General features: G+C 44.2%; 1 protein-coding gene across 1 annotated transcript in view; it reads left to right on the top strand.

The window, feature by feature from the left end:
- LYRM9 (LYR motif containing 9) overlaps window positions 1-6,735 on the top strand; it is a 59,344-nt gene extending 52,609 nt beyond the window's left edge. Inside the window, exons 5-6 of the transcript XR_001919680.1 lie at window positions 921-1,006; window positions 6,337-6,735. The gene's annotated coding sequence lies outside the window, so the exon portion shown is untranslated. The remainder of the gene's footprint in view (window positions 1-920; window positions 1,007-6,336) is intronic.

Here is a 16,438-nt window from a genome sequence, read left to right as displayed (position 1 = left end):
TCATTTTAAAGGTTGGATAGCATTCCACTGAAAGTATATACTGCATTTGTTTATCCATTCAGCTGTCAATGGATACTTGTGAATAATGATGCTATGAACATGAGGTACAATATCTGTTTAACACCTTGCTTTTAAAAAGTATTTATTTATTTGGCTGTGCCAGGTCCCCGTTGCGGCATGAAGCTTCCTCTGTCTTTGTTGCGGCATGTGGGGTCTTCAGTTGCAGCATGAGAATTCTTAGTTGCAGCATGTGGGATCTAGTTCCCTGACCAGGGATCGAATCCAGGCCCCCTGCATGGGGAGCACAGAGTCTTAGCCACTGGACCACCAGGGAAGTCCCGACACCCTGCTTTCAATTCTTTTAGGCATATACTCAGAAGTAGAACTGCTACATCGTATGATAATTCTATGCTTAACTTTTTGAGGAACTGTCATACTTTTTTCCACAGTGACTGCACCATTTTACATTTCCACCAGCCGTATACAAGGGTTCTGATTTTTTCACATCTTTACCAACCCTTGTTATTATCTGTTTATTTTATTCTATTTTACTTTTTCAATAATAGCCATCATTCTAATGTGTGTGAAGTGGTATTTCATTGGGGCTTTGATTTGCATTTCTCTGATAAGTATTGATATTGAGCATCCTTTCATGTATTTATTGGTACTGTAAATCATTTTTGGAGAAATGTATATTCAAGTCCTTTGCCCATTTTTTAATTGGGCTGTGTGTTTTGGTTGTTAAGTTATTGGAGATTTATTAATCCTTATCATTAGTCAGAAAAGATTAGAGATACAGGTAGAAATATATACACACACAGAGTCAGATGGTCTCCAAACTGTGTTGGTTTTGAGCTGCAACAGTGTGAAATCGATAAACATTTAGTAGAAACTACACCTTGAATTTTGATCTTTCCCAGGCCAGCGATATGAGGGAAAATGCTCTCTCCTGATGCTGGGCACCAGCAGCGAGCCACGGGTCCCAGTCAGCCAAGCAATCATGAAGGTAAACAGCTGATACACTTAACAATCATTCTGCACCCAGCCAACCGTGCTGATCACTTTCCATACAGCATTCAATCAGTTATAAGAGATATTCAACATATTATAAAATAGGCTTAGTGTTAAATGATTTTGCTCAACCGTAGGCTAATGTGAGTGGCTTGGGCCCATTTAAGGAGGGCTAAGCTATGATGTTCAGTAGTTTGGGTGTATTAAATGCATTTTCAACTTGTGATATTTTCAACTTTCCCATGGGTTTATCAGGATATAAGTCGAGGATATAGATATCCCATAAGGATCAGAAATAGGATTTGCTACAATTATTTTCTCCCACTTGGGGGATTTCCTTTCACTCTGTTGATAGCGTCCTTTGGCACAGAAACGTTTTTTTAAAAATTTTTATTGGAGTATAATTGCTTTACAATGTTGTGTTAGTTTCTACTGTACAGCAAAGTGAATCAGCTATATGTATGCATAGTGAAAGAGAAAGTGTTAGTCACTCAATTGTATCTGACTCTCTGTGACTCCATGGACTGTAGCCTGCCAGGCTCCTCTGTCCAGAGCAGGCAGCCATTTCCTTCTCCAGGGGATCTTACCAACCCAGGGATCCAACCCGGGCCTCCTGCATTGCAGGCAGATTCTTTACTATCCGACCCACCAGGGAAGCCCATATCTATATATACATATAGCCCCTCTTTTTTGGGTTTCCTTTCCATTTAAATTTTAATGAATTCTAATGTATTTACTTTTACTTTCTACTTTGGTAGATTTAGCTCTTACATTTAAGTCTTTGATCTATTTTGAGTTACTTTTAGAAATGAGAAGTAAGAGGAGGACCCAGTTTCATCCTTTGCACGGGGATATTCATCAAACCAACACCATTTGATGAAGACTGTCCTTTAACCATTGAGTGGTCTTGGCATCCTTGTAGAAAATTATTTGACCATATATGCCTCCATGCACTCTTGAAACTTTATATGCCCCCGGTCCATTTGCCACATGATAGACCTTAAAATATTGTAGACAGCTATTGTGCCCCCAACTTATATGCATCAACCATCCTTTGACACAATTCTCCCATTTCACCTACAGTGCCTAAGAGGTACTTTTGAGGTTGAATAGGTGAATTCATTAATGAGTAAATATGACATGGTATAAACTTTCCTAATGTCCTTCCTTTCCCTACTTTGGGCATGCCGCAGTGTCCCAATGTCCTTAAAAATGTGGTTTCCTGAACTGGACACAAAGTTTCATATGAGGATGAGCCATCTGTATGCCAAAGGTTGTCACCTCCTATTTTCAGAACACTCTGCTTCTCTTCAGGAGCAGAGAGTTTTTAGTATTTTTGGCAGATGTGTCTGTTCACTGTTGACTCATGCTGGGCTTATGATCTGTAAAAACACCCAATGATATATTAAAAGAACGTTTACTGCTGTTTCCCCCACTTAGTTATAAAAGAGAGGGACTTTGGAAAACCATAGAAAGGTTAAAAAAAAAGAAAAAGAAATCAATCATTAACATGTTTATCATTCATTCTACCTTCTCATCCATTTCTCTGTGTTTAAACTTTTTTAAAACAAAATTCAGATTATATATTTCATGTCATTATGTGTTCTTCACAATCTTGCTTCATAATGAGGCTATGTAACATCATTTTTTTGTTTAGTTGCTAAGTTGTGTCCAACTCTTTTGCAACCCCATGGACTGGAGCTCACCGGGCTCCTCTGTCCATGGGATTTCCCAGGCAAGAATACTGGAGTGGGTTGCCCTTTCCTTCTCCAGGGGATCTTCCCGACCCAGGGATCGAACCCATGTCTCCTGCATCACAGACAGTTTCTTTACTGCTGAGCTGCCAGGGAATCCCAAGTAACATCATAATGACTATATGATAATTCTTTCATTTAGTCTGTGTTTTACCTTAATACTCTTTTGTATGATTTACGAACCATTTTGCTATTGTTGGGCTTTTCCATTGTTTTCCCTGTCTGCTATAAATAATGCTAAAATGAGCATCTTGGTACACAACTCTTTTTTAATCCACTGAATATAAGTTGGACTTCACAATTTATCCATCATTGAGCAGTATACATATAACCAATGCACATTTAATAGAAGATTTCAAGTTCTGCTTAAATAGAAAATTCAAGATTCTGTGTGTTTTACACAAAACTGTATAGTGTTTCATCATTAGGAGCTGTTGTTTGCTGCTGCTCACATGCCCCAGGCGTATTTATCTATGAAGCCCTCGAGAGAGGTTTTATCAAATGCCCTTTCTGAGAACCAGTCATACTATGGCTGTGACAGTGCTTCTCAAACATTTTTTTTGCCCATGGCCTGTGCAATGCTTATTTATTCCACTTTTAAAATAGATCTATCAGCCAAGGGAGTTTGGTAGAAAATGCCTCTGGAAATTCTGAGAGCTGTCTAGGGTGCCTGCCTACACAGCTTGAGAATCACTGGTCCCCTGATGGGATAATTTTTTTTTGAAAAAATAAAAAAGACTATCTTCCAATGACTTGTTCTTAGTGAATTTGCATTGGTCCCTAGAGATCAAGGCACTAAAAGATCATCTGTGCAATACTCAGTTTAGAATTTTTCCAGGGATGGGCATTAAGCTTCCTGACAGTGAGAATTATCACCTACTCTAATGACATCATAAGCACTGGTAAAACCTTATCTGGACTTCTACTTACTTTGGTAAATTCCCTTTTTGTTTAAGCCAATTTAAGTGTTTCTGTCTGCTGTTTGCAACCAAAAACATCCTAACTGAAGAAAGGAAACTAACCCTGAGATATTACTCACTGAAATTTAAATCGTAAAACAGCCAAGCGAAGTAGATGTTATTCTGCCAACTTATAGATGAGGAAACTGAGGTTCTGAGATAGCAAATGACCCATCATTCCAGGGAACTCAAGATTTGCCTTCAGGGGACTTCCCTGGTGGTCCAGTGGTAACGACTCCACCTTCCATTACAGGGATCATGGGCTCGATCCCTGGTTGGGGAGCTAAGATCCCATATGCTGAGGGGCAGCTAAGTTTGTGTGCCACAACTAGAGAAGCCTGTGTGCTGCGATGAAGAGCCACGCGCTGCAGTGAAGACCTAGCATGCTCCCCCCCAACAAAAGATCTTAATTCAGATCCCAGTCTTACCTCTGTGCTCATGTACTTTGCGTGGCTCACCATCCCTGTTCTAACCACCGTGCCCACATGTGTTCTACACTTCGTGGTTGGAAGACCTGGTCTTTGATGGAGACTGACATGAAAACAGATCTTAAATAGCCCTCTTCTAGTCACGCTGGTTCTTTTCACAATGTTTGGTTATTTATGGCTGCTCTGGGTCTTTGCTGTGGCCCGTGGGCTCCTCGTTGCTGCGAGGGCGTTCTCGAGCTGTGGCGAGCAGAGGCTCCTCTCTAGCTGCAGCGCGTGGGCCTCTCTGTGCGATGGCCTCTCTAATTGTGGAGCTGGGCTCCAGAGCTTGGGCTCAGTAGTTGTGGCTCACAGACTTAACTGGATCTGACGAGGTGTCTCGTGTCCCCCTATCCACTGGACCACCAGGGAAGTGACGTGCTTGTCCTTTAATGTAGCAAAGCATGTCCAGAGCTATTTTTCATAGAACCTTAATGTTTCTCTGTGTGTTAATATGTATGCCGTGGAAAACAAAATCGTTCAGTGGTCACATGACTTGGGAAATGCTACTCCATCATGGACTCATGAGTGGATTAGCATTTTAAAGGCTCTGACGAATCTTACAGTAAATAACCTGGTTAATTTCATTTAATCAGTATTTCTCAGACTTATTGGTCACAAAACCTTGTGTTGGAGGAACATTCATTAATTGGGGGATACATCAGTTGTTCATTGGAACAGAGTTTGGAAAATGCTGATGTAATGGACGAAACCCTGTGCTTGTATCAGAGACTCCTTTGTCTAATCCTTAACAAAGTTTATTGATCTGAACTTTGATGTATCAGGGGAAAATAGACCAATAATCACATCCTGTCTGACACAGGATGAGAATTCAAAGAAAATAGAGGAGCCATAAATAGCTAACATCTACTATGTGTTTATTCTGTACTTAAACACTAACACCTTAATTTATTTAATTTCCACTATTCCTGCATGGTTGATTTTGTCATTGTACATGGGGGAAATGATGTTCTGGAGGGTCTCGCAGTCTCTAAGTGGAAAAGCCAGGATTTGACCCCAGATAACATGGGTCCAGACCTGTAACCACTGCCCTGTCCTGCCTGTCATCTCTTATGCTCTGACAGTGACCAGGAGGCCCTTTGACAGTTCTTTGTGTATTTTCTAACCCCTGTCCCTTCTGCACTTCTTGCTTCTGCCTTGGAGTTCATTTTCCAAACTCCTACCCTGTGCTGCAAGAGCTGCTGGAAATTCCACATTGGAACACCACGGTGTTTCCACCCAGGGTGTGGGCACGACCTCAAGACAACATGTTCTTACCTCAGGCTGTGGAGCAAGTGATGGAGGACAGAGTGCCGGGCACGGTGACAGACCTGGCATGCGGCCTGTGGGCACCACGGGCTGGCCAGCAGGAACACTCTGGAGCCCGTGCGTGCTTCTTCTAGAATAGCTCTGAGCTGGCTTTTCAAGAACAAATGCCCACCAAATACTCTATTCCCTCCTCCCATCCCTCCCTCTCTTCATTTCTTAATTTTTACTCTTTTAGTAGACAAAATTTATGCAGGGTGAAAAAGTCAAACAGCCTCAAAGAATGTAGGATAGAAATTAAGTCTTCCTCCCAACCCTGCCTTGTGGCCCAGCTGGTAAAGAATCTGCCTACAATGTGGGAGACCTGGGTTCGATTCCTGGGTTGGGAAGATCCCCTGGAGAAGGGAAGGGCTACCCACCCCAGTATTCTGGCCTGGAGAATTCCACGGATGGCATAGAGTCGGACACGACTGAGTGGCTTTCCAACCCTGATTCTCTCCCACACCGTTTCCCTTCCCAGAGGCAACCACAGTGCCCATTCCTCTCCAAGATTCCTAAAGCGGGAAAGCATTTGTGGAGGTATTTGTCCCCCAGTTTTTTCACAAGTCACGTGATATTATCACGTCTTGCTTTGTTTGCTCTTTGTAACAGCTGCTGAAAACTCCATCAGTTTTCTTAATGCAACCTATTTCCTGCAGACTCATCTGGCCACATTGTCTGGCTTATTTGATCTTGCCCATGGTGTGTGCACAGTTTTCCTATATTTGTTTTGTTTTAAAAAAAAAATCAAATCTAGTAAAAGGGTTTTGCTTTCCCATGATTCTCCACAGGCCCGAATACTGAGTGTCTGTTTTACTTTTTAACTCTCTGTTCCTTCTCTAGGTCCACAAAATTCCAGAGCTGTACACAGGCAACATGAAACGCATATGGTGGAAAATACCGTATTTCTTCTAATACACCTTGACCTAGTAGGATTGGGAAAGCGATACAATTCCAAATCATGTTCTGTAGGTGCAGGTAGTGTTAAATTTGTTTGTTAGTAAGGCTACCACTTATAACTTATTTTCTTTCAATTTTCCTTAAATAAAAGGTAAACCTCTCTCTCTTACAGTTTCTTCATTCCTTCCTTGAGAAGAAAATAACCCCATTAGTTGATTTTTGTTCATTCAGAAGCTCAAACCACCAGTTCAAAGGGTATGGATTCTCTGTAAAACTTCAGTTTACCATGGAAAGAAAAATCAAAGAACACCACTCAAGTGCTTTCTTCAAAAAAAAAAAAAATTCCTAAATAGAAAAAAAAAAAACAAAAACAACACCTGCCTGAATATGATGGAAGGGGCAGCTTGAACCTGGGCTTTATGAAGGGGAATGATTGGCCCCAGGTGCTGAAAGGGGGATGACACGTATTTTCCTGGGTGGCTATCAAATCCAGATGTGACCGAATCTCTCAGAACAGGCTCTTTTCTCATCCTGAGCTCACCTCGGAGGTGGGCACGTCTTAGTATAGTAATAAGAACTGGGATCTTTACAACACTTGGGTGGAGAGATGGAGAATAGGTGTTCCCCTAGACACCAGCTTAATAAAGATCCCCAACCCCATTTCTGATCAGTACTTATCTCCCTACTCCCCTCAGTCTCACCCACTGCCTCTTCCTCGCAGGTTCTCTCTTCCCTTTCTAGAGCAATTTGTCTCTTCCCCTTTGTACCCTCACACTTCCTGCCTCAGCCTGCACAGCAACGCTTCTCAAAGTGTGGTCTCCAGATCTTCTGGGTCAGATTCACATGCCGAACTACTGACAATGCCACCCAGGACCTGAAAGAAGTAGAAAGTGGGGGAGGAGGGGCCAGGAATAGGCGTCACTAGCAAACTCTCAGCTCGTTTACAGTTGTCCTAAAGTCTGAAGACTAGATGTGGAGAGTTGCCTGTGACACCATCGGTTGGATCTAGCTCTCTGGAGCCAGGTGGATGGGCTCAAGTGGTACGAAGCATGGTGGGCTGTGGCTATAAATGCAAAGATCTTGGCATGCTTGAGTCAGTAAGGGGCCAGGGTGTGGCCACTCTAATACTGAGTTCAGTTTCTGGGATGAAAGAAGAAACCGCCCCCCCCCCCCCCCCCGCAATGTGCTTTGCATATGGTAGACCTTATGTGAACTGAAAGTTGCTCACTTGTGTCTGACTCTTTGTGACCCCATGGACGATGTAGTCCATGGGATTCTCCGGGCCAGAATACTGGAGTGGGTAGCCTTTCCCTTCTCCAGGGGATCTTCCCAACCTGGGGATCAAACCCAGGTCTCTCGCATTGTGGGAGGATTCTTTACCAGCTGAGCCGCAAAGGAAGCCCAACAATACTGGAGGGGGTGGCCATTCCCTTCTCCAGTGTATCTTCTGGACTCAGGAATCGAACCAGTGTCTCCTGAATTGCAGACGAATTCTTTACCAACTGAACTATCAGGGAAGCCCTGCCTAAAGACCAGTACTTTTTCCCTTTTAAAATTGAAGAGAAGTTATATGCAGTAAAATGCACAAAATTACTCTAAGCAGCTTGATGGGTTTTTGCATAATGACACACCAGTGGAATCTCCACCCTGACCCAATCAAGAGACGGAGCACAGGGTCCCTCTTGCTTCCTTCCTCGCATCCACACAGAGGTAATCACTGGCTTGACCTCCATCACCAGAGATTAATTTTGCCTGCTGCTGAACCGTATCTGAATGGAATCATACAGGGTGCACTTGTATTTGTCTTCTTTCACTCAGCATTTTGTCTGTGAGAATCACTCAGGCTTTTGCATGTATTAGGGAGTCGGTCTTTGTCAAAAAGACCTGCTGTGTATCGGGGGGTCAGCAAACTGTTTCTGTAAAAGGTAAGATAATAAACATTTTCAGCTACACAGACTATATAAGTCTCTGCTGCTGCTGCTGCTAAGCCGCTTCAGTCGTGTCCAACTGTGTGTGACCCCATAGACAGCAGCCCACCAGGCTCTGCCGTCCCTGGGATTCTCTAGGCAAGAACACTGGAGTGGGTTGCCATTTCCTTCTCCAACGCATGAAAGTGAAAAGTGAAAGTGAAGTCACTGAGTTGTGTCCAACTCTCAGCAACCCCATGGACTGCAGCCCACCAGGATCCTCCGTCCATGGGATTTTCCAGGCAAGAGTACTGGAGTGGGGTGCCATTGCCTTCTCCAAGCCTCTGCTACAGGTACTCAACTCCACCATTTGGGTCAGTATGTTGTGGTAGCTCCTTGTGGATTTTGTGTTTCCTTGGTGACTAATGATGTTGAGCACCTTTTAAAATGCTGTTTGGGGCCATGTGAATATTCTCTTTTGCGAAGTAAAAATTTTCAGCTGTTCCTAATAATTGAATCATTTGTCTTTTTCTTGTTGACTGTTAGAAGCTTGTCATATATTTGGGATGTGTGTGCGTGTGTGCTAAGTTGCTCAGGCGTGTCCGACTCTTTGTGATCTTATGAACTAGGGCCCGCCAGGCTCCGCTGTCCATGGGATGCTCCAGGCAAGAATACTGGAGTGGGTTGCCATTTCCTCCTCTCGGGGATCTTCCCGACCCAGGGATCAAACCTGCATCTCTTATGTCTCCTGCATTGGCAGGTGAGTTCTTTATCACTAGTGCCACCTGGGAAACCCATATCTGGGATACAATAATATAGAAAATATGTTGTTACTTGTAAGTATGGCAAATATCTTTTAGTTTATGGCTAACTTTTTACCTTCTTAATCATATCTTTTTGATGAACAGGAGTTTTTAATTTCAATGAGGTCTAATTTATTAACTTTCCTTTTACAGCTGGAACTTTTTGCATTCTGCTTAAGAAATCTTTGCCTACCCCTTGGTCAAGAAGATTTCATACTATGTTTTTTTCTAGAAGCTTTATGGTTTTACCTTTTCATGTCTAGGCCTGCAATTCATTTTGAATTGAATTTTGTGTTTAATGTGATGTAGGGCCCCAAATTCTTTATATTCATTCCCTATGGAAACCCAACTGTTCCAGTTCAAGTTAGTGAAAAGTCTGTATTTTCCAGCCAAAGTAGGAGGGGTGGACTTAATCTTAGATCTAGTCTTTAAAAGGGATCTGGACCCGTAGAGTGTTAAAATCTGAGAGGGTCTCTGAACTAGTGAGAAGGTCTCTGAACTATGCCTCAGAAGAAAGAGATGAAGGGGCAGGGAGTCTAGATGCTCTGGGCTGAAATAGTATGGAGCCATCAACTCGAAGATGGATGGGACATATAAGGGGAAAAGTTTGGTTCTTTCCATTTCTAAAATTCTGTCTCCATAATGCTTAGAAGGATGTTGCACCAGGCCAGATTTTTTAGGTGTTGCTGGCAAAACAAGATTTCCAAGAAATTGCCCTTGGAGAAAAGAAGCCGGCTTTGCATTCTACAATGTTTTCATGACTCTTCACATTGCCCAGGCTGAATGTTTGCTTCCGGAGAAGAATAGGCTGTAAACACTGAAAGATTAACCAGCACTGGCAGCAGCAGTAACCAAGGAAACTCCTGAATATTTTGAGACCCAAAACCGTTTATTTCTGTAAGTGAAAGCGAAAGAGTGTCTGGGCTCATGTTATGCACACATCAGACTGAGGACTAATGTTTTCCAGACAGATGACTACTGTCCAGAGTATTCCTGGCTTCCTCCCTAGGGCCTTCCCCCTGGCTACGTGAGCCCCAGCAGCCACCCTGCCATCTGTAAGGGACAAGAAAGCTGCTCTTGTAGACTTCCCTCTGACACTCCGAGGAAGGGGCTGACAGGCGCTTGTTATTTCTCACCATTTCTAAAGTGTATGGGGTTTGGACTTGGCTGGTGGGCACAGAGCTGGGGAGCAGACCTGGGGGTGAGCGCTATGACCCTTGAGTTGATGCTGGAAGAGTAGTTCTTCCCTGACTAGTAGTTTATACCTGAGAGTCTGCAGGTGCAGGTGAACAGGGGATGTCACCTTTGGATCGGTGGGCTCCGCTAACCCAGGATTGTTTTCTTTTTTTTAACTTGAATTTTTCTTCTTTATTGACAAGAGGCGTTGCCTAGCCCAGTTTTTCTGTAGTTTAGAGAAAGATCTTATATTTTTCACCTCCTGATTGGTATAGACTATGTACACTTTAAAATCTGTGCAGTGTTTATGAAATATGCCTATTGCTCGAAGTCAGAGCTATACAAAAGGCATATGACTGGCAGGCCATCCTGGACTGGTTTCAGGGGAGACTGCAGGCTGGACCAGGAAGAACCAATGTGAGATGGTCAGAGACTTACTGAGACACTGGGAAGAGTCAGGGTCATTCTTGAGACTCACTTTCCTTGGAAGGAGATAGTTAATAAATTATTAACAAGTAATTTATTCTCTGCCAGATGAATCAATGCCTTCATCCAACAAATATTTATCGAGGCAGGCATGATGCTAGGCACGGGGTATATATATACATCAATGAACAGAAGAGACAAACATTCTTGCTCTCACGGGGCCTTCATTCTAGTGGGGAGAAGTAGACAACGAACAAACAAATTAGTAAATTATATAGGATGTGAAGTTAAGTTCTGGGGGAGATGGATGGAGCAGGGAGTGGGGGATCAGGAAGGTCAGGGTTGGGGAAGGTCAGGGTTGGGGAAGGGTGGCAAAGTTGGCCTCAGTGAAAAGGGGCATATGAGCAAAGAATTGAAGGCGGGGAGGAAGGGAGTCATGGGGTTATCTGGAGGAAAAGCTGTTATGCAAGGCTTTGACTCACCCTCAAATCAGCTGAATTCTAAATCCAAAGCTCCCCCGACCCCTGCTCCCTTCCTTTCTCCTTCCTTCCCTTTCACATACACTAATTGAGTGCCTTCTGTATTCTAGAGTCTCTCACCCCCTACAGCTCTCCTCTCACTGAGAAACAAAGGACAGATGAGCTCAGCTGCTAAGAGCTCCCCGGGCCTCTTCAAACAGAACTTGGACATCTTCAGAAATGCCCCTAGTATGGCAGGATGGGGCTTCCTTTGTAGTTCAGATGGTACCTGAGTCTGAGTCTGCCTGTAATGCAGGGGATCTGGGTTCAATCCCTGGGTTGGGAAGATCCCCTGGAGAAGGGAATGGCAACCCACTCCAGTATTCTGGCCTGGAGAATTCCATGGACAGACCAGCATCACAAAGAGTCAGACACGACTGAGTGACGTTCACTCACCTACTCATTCACTCATGGCAGGACAGATGGGAATTTAGTGATGGATTCTCTCTTTAATATTGGAACCTCATAGATGCCCCCAGAATGAAATTAAATTGGTAATATGTTCACTCCAGCAATTTTTATTTCATTCCAACTAGCCTTTATCTTCTGAGGCCTTTGATGGGCATTTTAATTAAATCATGAAGAGCCCTTTGTCTTCTGAGAAGAAGCATGGAAGCATCCCCCATCCCACCACCTCCCTCCTGCCCTGACCGCTGAGGAATGTGCCTTGTTCCCAGCTGGGTGTCTGGATGGCAGGACCCAGCGGTGGACATGGTCTCCACCCGACCCCCAATCCCAGGTTCAGAGTAGCGATAGTAACTTGTGGATGGAGCAGTTGCCAGACCCTGGGTACTTGATGAACACTGGTGAAAACAACTGCTCCCAGATCCTGTATGTCTATGCGTCTCCCTGTTGTAAACAGCTGTGACCCTCTTCAACCATACCCTGCAGCGTTACGGTTTCCCTGACCTGACTGGTCAGAGTTCTTTGCTGCGCTGCTGTGAACGTCCTTGCCTGGGGTGGGTCATGTCTCCATTCAGTCGTGCATTTCTTTTTTCCATTTGCAGACATTCATTCGTTTCCACCTTCCTGTTCCACAGGCATTTCAGCCTCGAGTTCCTGACCTTCCCCGACCCCTAGCTCAGCTCCTCCTCCATCTTCCTGGCTCAGTAAGTGGCCTCTCTGCTCCTCAGTCACAGCAGCTTTCTAGGAGTCACCCGTGACCCCTGTGCCCCCTCATCCTCCATGGCCACCTGGTGTTTCCATACCCAAAGGTTCCAGTCCTACCTCTGCCACTCACTGTCTGTGTGGTCTTGGGGAAGCTGGTTTAACCTCTCTGCGCCTTTCCCCATTGTCACATGGAGATAATGCCACTACCTCAGGGGGCTGTTTGGAGAGGACAGGAGTTCATATACATAAAGAACAGCATCTGGCACACAGGAAGAACTAGACACGTGTTCACCACAGAGATGATGCTATTGTTTGTGTTCTTATCCTTTAACCAGATGGTAGTTCATAATATTGTCATGGTTTTCATGTTGGGCATTTTAATTTAAATGCATGAAATCTTACATTAAAATATAACAAAAAAGGTTAATTTTCTAAAAATTTATTTTATTTATTTCTTTATGAGTGCAGTGGGTCTCCGTTGCTGCTTGGGCTTTCTCTAGTTGCAATGAGTGGGGGATACTCTTCTTTGAGGTGTGCTGGCTTCTCATTGCAGTGGCTTTTCTTGTTGCGGAGCCTGGGCTCCAGGGCACGCATCGTGGTGTGTGAGCTCAGTAGTTGCGGCTTATGGGCTCCAATAAAGGGGTTAGTAGCGGTGGCCCACAGGCTTAGTCTCCCCAAGGCATGTGGGATATTCCCAGATCAGAGTTCAAATCGGTGTCCTGCACTGATAGGCAAGTTCTTAACCATTGAATCACCAGGGCTTCAGGGAAGCCCAAAAAAATACTAATCTTAACTGAAGACATGAGGAAGTAAAAGAATAATGATATGGGAAAGAGTTCACAGATATTATTGTTGAGCAAAAGGAAAAGACATGTTCTAAAACAGTATGATGACATGGCCTCATTTTTGTAAAAGCGGAAATGTATGTGTACGTGTGTGTATGAAAAGAAGAACCAGCCCAAATGTTAATGAGTGTACCTCCCCTCTCAGTGGTAGGATCAGGCAGGGTTTTAACTGTCTTTTTGTTGCTCTTTGTTTTCCTATGAGAAACTCATTTTTAAAAGTTAGTCAAAATAAAAGCAAGCAATTGCCATGTCCTTCGGTGGTTCCCTCACCTACAGGACAAGTTGTCCGCACTCCTTGGTGTGGCATCCTGGGGACATGGGATCTGATCCTTCTATGATCCAGTCACTCCCTCCACCCCTTACCCCACATGCTCCTCTCCAGCAGTAATGAGCTGCTTTGCACATAGTATGTCCTTTGCCTAGAATCCTTCAGATGTGTTCTTCAAAACCCTGCTTAATGATCCATAAAAAAGCAAAATCAATAACACTTGCTTTATAAGAGCACTTTAAAGAAATTGAAAAGACTGGGAGACCGTATTTGTAAACTATGTGTCTGGAAAATAATTTGTGCGCAGAGTATAAAAAGAATTTACAAAACTCAACAGGAAGAAAACAAACACCAAATTTTTAAAAAGAGCAAAAGACTTGAACAGACACTTAACCAAAGAAGATATGCAAATGACAAATAGGCACGCAAAAAGATGCTCAGCACCGTTAGTCACTAGGGAAACGCAAAACCACAGTGAGATACTCCTACAACCTGTTAAACTAAACAAACAAAAGTCTGACGATCATAAGGACTGGCTAGCGTGTGGAGCAACTGCTGCTGCTGCTGCTGCTGCTAAGTCGCTTCAGTTGTGTCCGACTCTGTGTGACCCCACAGACAGCAGCCTGCCAGGCTCCCCGGTCTCTGGTATTCTCCAGGCAAGAACACTGGAGTGGGTTGCCATTGCCTTCTCCTAGAACTCTCATTATTGTTGGTAGAAATGTGATTCAGTGTAACCATTCTGGGTCTGTTTGTTTGTTTAGAAAGAGGTGACAAGCTGTTTACATTTATTTAGTTATTTATGCCACATCACAGCATGTGGTATCTTAATTCCCTGACCAGGGATTGAACCCATGCGCCTTGCTGTGGAAGTGCAGACACTGGACCAACACAGAATTCTTAATATGGTCAATTCTGGAAAACAGTTTGGCAGTTTCTCATACACTTACCACAAGACCCAGTAATTCCACTTCTAGGCATGTAACCTAGAGAAACAAAACTTATGTTCATGCAAGAAGCTGCACACAAATGGTTGCAGCAGCTCTCCCCATAACTGTCAAAAATGTGACCACCCAGTATCTTTCAGTGGATGAATTATTAGACTGTCATTTGTCCATACAGTGGCTTCCTCTTCTGCAACAGAACAGAACAAACTGTGACGGTGCTTAAAGGCATTATGCTGGGTGAAATAAATCATTTTCAAATATTACACACTTTATAATTCCATTTATATGACAATCTATAAAAGCCAAAACTTCTCTCCATAGGGACGGAAAACATAACAGTTCCAGGGGGTTGCGGTTGGGAGTATGGTGTGTTTGGCGGGGTGATGGGACTATTCTCTATCCTGAATATGGTGGTGGTCACATGAATTTATACAAGTATTAACACTCATATATCTGCGCATCAGAAGAAAGAAAAACCAATGCTAATTCAAACACAAAGCTCTGTTCAGGAATTGCCTGCCCTGGAGAGCCTCCCTCGTTCTTCCTGGTTCTTGGAGTCATCCCTCTGAGCTACAACAGGGAAGACAGGCAGACTGCAGGTCTTCAGGCAGACTGCAGACCTAGTGTGTGGGAAGTGGAGTTAAGCTGAGAAGTGCACTGAAGCTCTGGTTGACCTGAAATCAATACACTGCCAGATATTTCTCCAGCAAAGATGGGTTTTTAAAAAAAATTTTTTTAAAGATGGGTTTATTTGGGATCAGCAGAGAATTGCAATTTGGGGTCCAAGAGCCATGTGCAAGTCTCTGCAAGGCAAGGGAAGAAGACTGCTTTTATAGAGGGCAAAGGAAGCTGGGAAGTCTGGGCAGACCAGGCATCTGTGGCTTTCCTTGGCTGAGTGCTTGCCGGGAAAGAAGAGGAGTCTTTCTTCTTCCTGCTGGGCTCTGCTAGATGCACAGGCCAGAGGAGCTCTGCTGTGTGATCTACCAAGTCTGTTTAATTGAGGTTTCTGTTCATTTTTAACTGTTCAACAAGTCAGGTGGTAGATGCTGTGTAATTTCGGGCAAGCATTTGACTTCTCTAGCTTCATGGTGAGAAAGTCCGTGCCTCCATATTACCCAGGGAGGACAGGTGGGTGCACCAGGCAATCATAAAATTGGCCTTCATTAAAGTCACTTTATCAGAGAAGGCAATGGCACCCCACTCCAGTACTCTTGCTTGGAAAATCCCATGGACGGGGAAGCCTCGTGGGCTGCCGTCTATGGGGTTGCACAGAGTCGGACACGACTGAAGTGATTTAGCAGCAGCAGCAGCAAAGTCACTTAGCAGGCCATGAAAGGTTGATTTCTTTCCGACAGGAACTTCAGCAAAACCATCTGTTCCAGAGCCCCGGAAGATGCGGAGTCAGGGTACTTTCCAGCATCAAGCCTTATCATCGTCTAGCTCCTCTCCTTCCTCAGTCCCTGATAAACAGTTTGCTTCCATTTTTACTGTGAAATAGGAAACTTTCTCAATAAAGCAGTAATACCCGTGTTAGGCTTTGTTAGGGAGCTGCAAAAACGCAAGCCTCTCAGATAGGCTTCTTTGGGGAATAAAGAGTTTACTGGAGAATATTCTGGGCAATAAGGAAGCTGGGTCACATGGCCAGAGTCACAAAGCCTGGGGGAGAGTTCAGGACCGGAAGGTGGTCATGTCCAGTGCCTGGGCTTCCTCCACCCTGCCCATCTGGGGCGTCCTGCACTCTGTCCTCTGCTCCCCACCCCAGACTTCTGTTTACTGGTGGCTTCCTCTGCCCTCTGCCTCCCACCCTCTCTCTTCTTTCTGGGGGTCTTTTGGAGGTCTGCACTGCTGTCAACTGCTGTTCCTCTGTCTCCAGTTCAAATACTCAAAGTCAGAGGGTCCACCTCTGAGACCACTGGCTGCCCCAGGGTGAGGTGCCCACCCTTGTTCAATGGACCGGGAGGGGTCACATGGTACACAGCAGGGAAATAGGCCCAGGAAATTCCTCAGAAGTGTCTGGGCCAGAGCAGATGTCCCAATGCTTCTAGGAG

This window comes from Capra hircus, chromosome 19, assembly GCF_001704415.2.
Source record: "Capra hircus breed San Clemente chromosome 19, ASM170441v1, whole genome shotgun sequence".
NCBI lineage: Eukaryota > Metazoa > Chordata > Mammalia > Artiodactyla > Bovidae > Capra > Capra hircus.
The sequence above is the reverse complement of the archived record's forward strand: the minus strand, read 5'-3'. Positions and strand labels throughout refer to the sequence as shown.